Source organism: Somniosus microcephalus, chromosome 11 (genome assembly GCF_052327205.1).
Source record: "Somniosus microcephalus isolate GS21.2 chromosome 11, FLI_Smic_1.0, whole genome shotgun sequence".
Taxonomy (NCBI): Eukaryota; Metazoa; Chordata; class Chondrichthyes; order Squaliformes; family Somniosidae; genus Somniosus; species Somniosus microcephalus.
Window position 1 is genome coordinate 198882194 of NC_140997.1, and position 10638 is coordinate 198892831.

At 48.0% G+C, this 10638-nt stretch overlaps 1 protein-coding gene across 5 annotated transcripts in view; it reads left to right on the forward strand.

Moving 5' to 3' along the window:
- The window catches only part of dcp1a (decapping mRNA 1A), an 87866-nt gene that overhangs the window by 56760 nt on the left and 20468 nt on the right, over nt 1–10638 (forward strand). The gene's annotated exons all lie outside the window — the stretch shown is intronic.

The window sequence follows — 10638 nt, forward strand, 5'->3', positions numbered from 1 at the left end:
CCTCCGCTTCTTTGTCACTATTAGGCGGAACAAGGGTATTCTTACTGGAAAGTCCATTCTAGTTGCTTAGTTCTACTGAATGTATGGCAGGGGGCGTGGGGATCCAAAACATTTCGAGTGCACTGAGACTGACAGCACTTTGGATAAGTACAGTACAGGTCTCGGTAAGAATTTTTTAAAAAATCATGAAGGAAATCACTATCCAACTCCATAAATCTCAGTTATGCTGATGTAAGCTGACTTTGGGCTGTGCTGCACCTAAATCTTGGGGTGTAAATCTACAGCAGTGAACCGTTCATTTAAATTCAGGTAGCTCTCCTGAGCAGATCCTTTGCATGGGGGCGGAGCTATGCAAATGAACAGCTGATTTCGGAAGCAGCAAAAACAATCGAGGAAATTCGTGTGTGGTAATTTTTTTAGCATAAAACTGGTGTAAATAAGTTATGTGAGAATTACTTTTTTAAAAAAGAAAACACGCAGCTCTGCTCTTGCGCTGTAATTGTGCCAAACCTTTCTGGGCAATCTCGGGCCATGGATCCTTTCTTTGTAGATTGCTGCCAGATAAGTGTCAAAGAATGCAAATTTAAAGATGTAATTCTAGAAATAAGTTTTTTTTTTAGTAGCTATGTTACCATTAGCAATTTCAGTTACTTGGGTTCATCATTGTTAAAACACACATTCCAGAGTCACACCGGAAAAAGTGAATGTCCTGTGTAGGAGCAAAAAGGTGCAAAGTGATTTTACACTTTTTAACTTGAGGAATTGTCTTTTTTATCTCCACATGATTCAATTTTGTTTTTAACTTAATGGGAAATTTTACCTAAAGAAACTTCAGTCACAAATCATTGTTTTTTCTTTATAAAGCCATCATTTATTATTAATATACTAGAAAATTGACATTAAAATTTAATCAACATCTTGGGTTTATGCACAAATTAGAATTACCTCAACAACAATACAAACACCTTCTGAATTCCCAAAATGCATAAACTTTTGGAACTCCAATACCTATCTTGGACTAACCCCATAACGAAAGTTATATACTCATGGTTTGGTTGGCTCAAGCTTATCGGGAAGATTCCTAGTATTTGGATGGACACCGTTGTAGTGCATTGTGGCTTTCTCTTGTAGCCAGGTTATCTGCTTCACAGGCAATCTGTAAGCCTGGATTGGGCATGAGGCTGTGAGGTAGTGAGCAGACAGGAAGATACCCGGCAAGGTGGCGCCGCCAGGATGCAAAAGGCAAGGTTGGACCAGTTGCAGTGGAGCTGTGTCTCTTCACTGAAGTCTGCCTAGCTTTTAAAATAAATTTTTAACATGGAACCACACCTCTGGGGTGCTGGCTTGTCAACAATAGGTTCCTACAAATACAACCCGCGATTGATTGACACACTTGTTTTCTCTCGGCATCCACAACGTAACATATGCAGGTGTTCAAAATGACTTCCAGCTGGCCTGGACCCATTCTTGTTGCTATGGTGATCTATCCTCTGTTGTGTGGTCTTTTACAATGTGTCCTTTTAAAGAGTCCTTTTTTCCCCCCAGATATGCTGGAGCCAATTTAGTATCAGGCTTTCATTTATTATGTGAATTTCCACTACACTTGGAACACATGCATGCGGTTGTCCGAATGCCCTGTTTTGTGCTGTAAACTTGCGTGGTTCTATGTAAGTGGATGTTACAAGCAATTAAAAGATGTGGATGTGAAAATAAATTACATAATCCCATCATCAACTAAGATGTATTGGTGGGCAGGTTGTGGGATGTGTCTTTGTGACAATTGAACAGGTCATAAGAACATAAGAAGCAGGAGTAGGCCATACGGCCCCTCGGGCCTGCTCCGCCATTCAATAGGATCATGGCTGATCCGAATCTAGACTCACGTCCACATCCCTGCCCTCTCCCCGTAACCCCTAATTCCCTTATCTGCTAGGTCTATCTCCATTTTAAATTTATTTAATGTTGCAGCTTCCACAGCTCTCTGGGGTAGCAAATTCCATAGATTTACTATCCTCTGAGTGAAGAAGTTTCTCCTCATCTCAGTTTTGAAAGCGCAGCCCCTTATTCTTAGATTATGCCCCCCTAGTTCTAGTCTCACCCATCAGTGGAAACATTCTCCCCGCATCCACCCGATCAAGCCCCCTCACAATCTTATATGTTTCGATAAGATCGCCTCTCATTCTTCTGAACTCCAATGAGTAGTGTCCCAACCTACTCGACCTTTCCTCATACGTCAACCCCCTCATCTCCGGAATCAACCGAGTGAACCTTCTCTGAATCGCCTCGAGAGCAAGTATATCTTTTCTTAAATATGGAAACCAAAACTGCACGCAGTATTCCAGGTGTGGCCTCACCAATACCCTGTATAACTGCAGCAAGACTTCCCTGTTTTTATACTCCTGTTGAGATACCGCGGCAAACGTGGGAGTCGAGACCAGAGTTAGTAAAACACAACTGCTTTATTCAACCTCATGGCAAAGAGGAACTGGAAAAGCCCGCGCATCCACTTAAATACTCCCCAGACAGGAAGTGCTCCCGGCAGCCTGTCCCTGCGGGAAACAAGTTGCTGGAGGAAAGGGCCCCCGGCTGGGGGCGTCTGCTTAAACTGTCTGTGCCGCCGTGAGCGGATTATGTCCAGTGGTGGCGTGTCGCCACACTCCATCCCCCTTGCAATAAAAGCCAAGATTCCATTGGCTTTCCTGATCACCTGCTGCACCTGCATACTAACTTTTTGTGTTTCATGCACCAGGACCCCCAGATCTCTTTGTACTGTAGCACTTTGCAGTTTCTCTCCATTTAGATAATAACTTGCTCTTTGATTTTTTCTGCCAAAGTGCATAACCTCACACTTTCCAACATTATATTCCATCTGCCAAATCTCTGCCCACTCACTTAGCCTGTCTATGCCCTTTTGCAGGTTTTTTATGTCCTCCTCACTCATTGCTTTCCCTCCCATCTTTGTATCGTCGGCAAACTTGGATATGTTGCACTCGGTCCCTTCCTCCAAATCGTTAATATAGATTGTAAAGAGTTGGGGTCCCAGCACTGACCCCTGCGGAACACCACTAGTTACTGATTGCCAGCCCGAGAATGAACCATTTATCCCAACTCTTTGTTTTCTGTTAGATAGCCAATCTTCCACCCATGCCAGCATATTACCCCCAATCCCGTGATTTCTTATCTTGATCAGTAATCTTTTGTGTGGAACCTTGTCAAATGCCTTTTGGAAGTCCAAATACACTACATCCACTGGTTCCCCTTTATCCACCCTGTATGTTACATCCTCAAAGAATTCGAGCAAATTTGTCAAACATGACTTCCCCTTCATAAAACCATGCTGACTCTGGTCAGTGACTACCAAAGTGAAAGCTCCATCAATTGTAGTCTGGACTCAGTAAGGCTATTACATGAAACACTTGCTTGGGTTTGAGTTGCACTGGTGTATTGGCCATTAATGTAAACCTTAACATTTCTGTTTTTAAAGGTATGTGGAGATTACCTACCTTTGGTATGGTCCACCTCAATGTGGAATGTAGTTTGTAGTTTCCATACTTTGTTCGCCCTGCTGCTTTTAACTTGGATTTGGCATGTTTGTATAATTTTCTTACAGCAAAGGTCTAGACATATGCCATAGTATCACTAACACTACTGTCTTGATTGTGGATGGGGTTGCATTATACTGGGAGCATCTCTGCATGACTGGGTTCTCCAAGCTGTGGGTGGCTTTCTCCACAGGTGTCAAATCATGACATTATAAATACTTGTCAAGGAGTTTCACAACAGAACGTTTTCTACTGTCTCCAGATCCAGTGCTATCTCTGGATCTGATGCTTCATCCTTAGGTCCAGTATACTCTCCAAGATCCAGTGTAGATTGACAACCTCTGAACTAAGCCTTCAGAACCCAGAAAAACCCTGCAGGGATTTCTCCTCCCTCTGCTGTATATTTACCTCCTCAATGTCTTTACAAAGCCTACAAAGCTTACTGGAGCAACAATTGAGCCACTTACAGGAAAGGATTGGATCAAAGCAAAGTGATTACCTCTACTGTTTTTTTATTCGTCTATGGGATGTGGGCGTCGCTGGCAAGGCCAGCATTTATTGCCCATCCCTAATTGCCCTTGAGAAGGTGGTGGTGAGCTGCCTTCTTGAACCGTTTCAGTCCGTGTGTTGAAAGTACTCCCACAGTGCTGTTAGGTAGGGAGTTCCAGGATTTTGACCCAGCGACGATGAAGGATCAGCGATATACTTCCAAGTCAGGATGGTGTGTGACTTGGAGGGGAACTTGGAGGTGGTGGTGTTCCCATGCGCCTGCTGCCCTTGTCCTTCTAGGTGGAAGAGGTCGCGGGTTTGGAAGGTTCTGCCGAAGAAGCCTTGGCGAGTTGCTGCAGTGCATCTTGTAGATGGTACACACTGCAGCCATGGTACGCCGGTGGTGGAGGGAGTGAATGTTTAAGGTGATGGATGGGGTGCCAATCAAGCGGGCTGCTTTGTCCTGGATGGTGCTGAGCTTCTTGAGTGTTGTTGGAGCTGCACTCATCGAGGCAAGTGGAGAGTATTCCATCACACTCCTTACTTGTGCCTTGTAGATGGTGGAAAGGCTTTGGGGAGTCGGGAGGTGAGACACTCGCCACAGAATACCTAGCCTCTGACCTGCTCTTGTTGCCACAGTACTTATGTGGCTGGTCCAGTTAAGTTTCTAGTCAGTGGTGACCACCGCCCCCCGCCCCCGCCCCCCCCCCCCCCCCCCAGGATGTTGGTAGTGGGGGATTTGGCGATGGTAATGCCATTGAATGTCAAGGGGCGGTGGTTAGACTCTCGCTTGTTGGAGATAGTCATTGCCTGGCATTTGTGTGCTGTGAATGTTAACTGCCACTTATCAGTCCGTCGTCCAGGTCTTGTTGCTTGCGGGCATGGACTGCTTCATTATCTGAGGAGTTGTGAATGACACTGAACACTGCAGTCATCAATGAACATCCCCATTTCTGACCTTATGTTGGAGAGAAGGTCATTGATGAAGCAGCTGAAAATGGTTGGGACTAGGACACTGCCCTGAGGAACTCCTGCAACAATGTCCTGGGGCTGTGATGATTGACCTTCAATCACCACAACCATCTTCCTTTGTGCTAGGTACGTCTCCAGCCAGTGGAGAGTTTCCCCCCCCAATTCCCATTGACTTTAGTTTTACTAGGGCTCCTTGCTGCCACGCTCTGTCAAATGCTGCCTTGATGTCAAAGCCAGTCATTCTGACCTCCCCTCTGGAATCCACATTTGGACCAAGGCTGTAATGAGGTCAGGAGCCGAGTGGTCTTGGCGGAACCCAAACTGGGCATCAGTGAGCAGATTATTGGTGAATAAGTGCTGCTTGATAGCACTGTTGATGACCCCTTCCATCACTTTGCTGATGATTGAGAGTAAACTGATGGGGCGGTAATTGGCTGGATTGGATTTGACCTGCTTTTTGTGGACAGGACATACCTGGGCAGTTTTCCACATTGTCGGATAGATGCCTGTGTTGTAGCTGTACTGGAACAGCTTGGCTAGAGGCGCGGCTAATTCTGGAGCACAAGTCTTCAGCATGATAGCCGGGATGTTGTCGGGGCCCACAGCTTTTGCTGTATCCAATACGCTCAGCTGTTTCTTGATATCACGTGTAATGAATCGAATTGGCTGAAGACTGGCTTCTGTGACAGTGGGGACCTCAGGAGTAGGCCGATATGGATCATCCACTTGGCACTTCTGGCTGAAGATGGTTGCAAACGCTTCAGCCTTGTCTTTTGCACTCATGTGCTGGGCTCCACCATCATTGAGGATGGGGATATTCATGGAGCCTCCTCCTCCCGTTAGTTGTTTAATGCTCCTCCACCATTCACGACTGGATGTGGCAGGACTGCAGAGCTTTGATATAATCCATTGATTGTGGGATCGCTTAGCCCTATCTATAGCCTGCTGCTTCTGCTTTTTAGCATGCATGTAGTCCTGTGTTGCAGCTTCCCCAGGTTGGCACCTCATTTTTAGGTATGCCTGGTGCTGTTCCTGGCACACTCTTCACTCCTTATTGAACCAGGGTTGGTCCCCTGGCTTGATGGTAATGGTAGAGTGAGGGATATGCCGGGCCATGAGCTTACAGATTGTGGTGCAATACAATTCTGCTGCTGCTGATGGCCCACAGCGCCTCATGGAAGCCCAGTTTTGAGCTGCTAGATCTGTTCTGAATCTATCCCATTTTGCACAGTGGTTGTGCCGCACAACACGATGGAGGGTGTTCTCAATGTGAAGAAGGGTCTTCGTCTCCACAATGACTGTGTGGTGGTCACTGCTACCAATACTGTCATGGACAGCTGCATCTGCGACAGGTAGATTGGTGAGGATGAGGTCAAGTAGGTTTTTCCCTCATGTTGGTTGTCTCACCACCAATCACAGGCCCAGACTGGCAGCTATGTCCTTCAGGGCTTGGTCAGTAGTGGTGCTACTGAGCCACTCTTGGTGATGGACATTGAAGTCCCCCACCCAGAGTATATTGTGTGCCCTTGTTACTCTCGGTGCTTCTTCCAAGTGGTGTTCAACATGGAGGAGTACTGATTCATCAGCTGAGGGAGGGCGGTAGGTGGTAATCAGTAGAAGGTTTCCTTGCCCACGCTTGACCTGAAGCCATGAGACTTCATGGGGTCCAGAGTCAATGTTGAGGACTCACAGGGCCACTCCTTCCTGACTGTGTACCACTGTGCCGCCACCCCTGGTGGGTCTGTCCTGCCGGTGCGACAGGACATACCCAGGGATGGTGATGGAGGAGTTTGGGACATTGACTATCTCCACCTGTAACAAAATAAAAGAGGGCCAACTCAAAATCATGCACCAACATATGCCACACAAGATCAGCTTGTTAACTGCCTTTCTAAACCTATTTTAATGGGGCTTTCTGATTTTGGTGCATTTTGTCCGTGTTTCCCGTATTCGGAGAAACACGCCAGCTGCAATGAGTCAGGTTTCTCGAGGTCATGATTTGGTGTCGGTTGCTGCAGCAGCTTAAAAGCGCTCCTGCAACATGGCTGATATTCAAATGCCACAACATTGTTGTTTGATGTTTTGGCAAAGATTTAGTAACTCTACTGAACTTGAGTGTTCAAGCTGAGACCCATCTGCAGTGTCACCTGTTTGGAGTATCCTCGGGCCACTTTGACTTTGCGCTTGCAAGCTTCTTTCCTCAACTCAAATCTATAGCAACGGTATGGGAACCATTTACACCTCTCATCTTGGTCGTCAGATTCTGAGGAAGAGCACAACCAGCCACAACAGCAGCATCAGGAGCGTCCTCCTCAACCACCTGATGCTGCACAGGGCAGAGGGCTTCAGCGCAGGGCTGCATGTCGCCGCAGGAGATACAACCAACGCAGGGTTTATAGGCAGAGGATGAGCTTCCTCAACATGACTGAGCAGCAGTGCCAAAGGAGCCTGAGACTTTCGAGAGATGTAGTTGCTGACATCTGCGCAATGCTGCACCAACACCTGGAGCCCAGAGGAGCGTGTGCACACTCCTTACCAGTGGCTGTCAGTCACCACCGCAATAAACTTCTTTGCTTCAGGCTCCTTCCAGGGATCAGCTGCAGACATCAGCGGCATCTCCCAGTCGGCTGCACACACCTGCATCATGCAGGTCACTGATGCCCTCTTTGCAAAGTCACACAATTACATCCACTTCTCCTCGGATGGCCCAAGTGTGACCGCGCGTGCGGTTGGTTTTGCAAATATGGCAGGCTTGCCAATGGTGCAGGGCATCATAGACTGCACACATGTAGCCTTTTGGGCTCCCTATCACAACCCAGCTTTATTTGTTAACTGCAAGGGATTCCACTCCCTGAACGTCCAGCTGGTGTGTAACCACAGGAAGATCGTAATGCATGTTTGCGCAAAGTACCCTGGCAGTTGCCATGACTCCTTCATCCTGTGGCAGTCTACTGTGCCTCAGCTCTTCCATCTGCCTACCCAACTTTCCGGATGGCTACTTGGCGACGAGGGCTAGCCCCTGAAAAAGTGGCTCACGACACCGATGAGGAGGCCATCAAACGAGGCTGAGGAGCGGTACAATGTGGACCATATTTCTACCAGAAGCATCATAGAGCAAACCATCGGCTTGCTCAAAATGCGATTCCGGTGCCTGGACAGATCTGGAGGAGCCCTGCAGTATGCACCAGCCAGGGTCTCCAGAATCATTGTGGTCTGCTGTGCCCCGCACAACAACGTGGCTTAGTGCTGTCGGATGACTAAGTGTCTCAGTGCACACACTCCTCGGAAGAAGAGGAGGAGGACGAGGAGCCATGCTTTGCGGGTCAGGATGTGGCCAATGCAACACCACATTGCTGGCCGTCAGGCAAGGGATGCACTCATCCATGCCAGATTTGCGTAAGCTTACGCCATAGACACAGGTGGCTGGCAGATGGAGATAAATATAAAGTAGAGATTCTTAACACACCATACATCATCTATCCAATAAACGATGTTTTCCGATCACTCTCACCATCATTATAAATGGAATTACCCCTGAGCCCTTACTGTGAAACTTCTGTTTCCCACAACATGCAGACCAGAACCTCAGCAGCTTGCCATCACTTTTGTTTAATGACATCACAAAAGGAGGGCACTCGGGTCTTTTATTGTGCTGTAAAATACCAAGTGACTATCCTTGTGACTATTTGTGTGTTAACTTCCTCTTACGTATGCTTCTACGTGGTGCTTCCCCTGTGGCTTCAGCGGATGTAGAGGCACCTTGCTCATGTTGATGCTGCGCCTGCTTAAATGCCTTTGTGTTTGGGAGCCTGGGAGGGCTCCTCCACAGTCTGCTCTTCCTGCGGCTGTGCAGGGGCTGAGATGGTCATCTCAGTTGGGTGAGGACTCAGGCTCTGACTGAGGGTTCTACAGTGACCTGGTCGTGTGAGCGCTTGGAGAGGAGCCCACACTTCCTTGTTGGCTGCCACCAACATCCCCCATAGTGGGTCAGCCACACTTCAGTGCTAGCAAGTGGCTGAAGACCACCTTGCTGCACATCAGGAGGTCCATGAGGACCCGTATCTGTACTGGCGGACCTCATAACAAGGACGTCCATGAAGCCATGGTGTCTCTCCTCAATAGATGCCCATCTCTCCTCCATAGCAGACAATCTATTTTTAAGAGTCACCGTATTTCTGTTAGTCTGGCGACTTATGTCCTCCATGGTGGAACGTTCATGCGCCATTGCCTCCACAAAGGCAGTGCTCATGTTAGATATGGACTCCTCCATTCTCTGCTCACTCGCAGTTACCCTGGATGCAAACCCTGTCTGAGTCTCCTGCACTTGTTCCTGGAGTTTCAGCACCACTCTCTTTTTGGATGGCCCCAGAGGCACAGCGTCTACATACAGCTGAGCAGAGCTAGAAGAGTCCTGTGACCTCCGACGAGGACTCTCCACTGCAGTCGCTGTCTCCAACATCTGCTGATGTGAGCTGTGATACACCAGATGACAGCACTAATTTATGTCGCGAAGGACTCACCGAGGTGTGCATTGCTGCGCCGAGTCCTGGTGACGCTGCTCCCTCAGAGGCTGCAGGTTCCTCTGAGGAGTCATCCGACTCTTCCTCCTGGACAGTGGGGAGGGGGGCTCTCGATGGTCCTGTGGGAGAGTAAAGGCATGAGTTAGAGATCTGATTTTTAGGTAGCGGACACATCCTATTGTGCAGATGATCAGAAGTAATTCTCTGAGCATCATATGCCATTGCACTCAATCATAAATTGTAAATGCGAGGGATGAAAATGCATTCTGTCACCAGCTTCCTCAACTGCGCCCGTCTCTCCGTCCCCCACTTCCAGCTCCTCGCCACCTACCACGATCTTGTGAGCAGCCTCCTCAGCGTTTAAGGTGGCCAGGGATGGTGTGCCTCCTCCTGTCTTTGATCTCTCCCTCTTATTGTGGACTAGCTTTTCTTGCGAGGAGGGACACAATTGGAGTTTTAGCGAGAGTGATGGAATGAGTGTGAAGAATCCAAAACCTAGAAGCTTGGAGGGAGACCAAGATGGAGTGAGGTGGCAAGAGGAAGTTGCCTCCCTGTGCGTTGTTAGTTGTTGTCATTGCATAACCGTGAGAGTGAGTGTATGATCTGCATTGTAGGATGGTGAAGTGATTCAGTACAGAGAGAGAGCTAGAGAGGTTAAAGTGCAAGGGAAGTAAGGGTAAGGTGGGATGTGGAGGAGCAGGCTGACAATGCAGAGTGCTGGTGATGAGAAGAGAAGGGAAGCAGATTGAAGGTAAGTGTGATGGTGATACTCACTTTTGATGTTCGCACAAGATCATTGAAGCATTTTCGGCACTGGACCCAGGTGCGTATACATCGCGACCTTGCGCTTACCTCCTCAGCAATCTCCAGGCAGACTTCCTTTGTCTGCTGAGGAGGCTTCCTCCGGCCATCGGGAGGGAACAGAATCTCCCTGCGTCCTCTTACTCCCTGCACAAGTTTGCAGGGACTTCTCGGTGAATCGGGGAGCAGCCTTGGCTTTCGCAGCACTCATGGTCACCTTGGCCCATTCAAGATGCAGCAGTAACAAGACATGAGAGGCTGAGGCTACATGGAGTCCTTAAAAGTAAGTGGAGCAATGACCATCAGTGTAGACC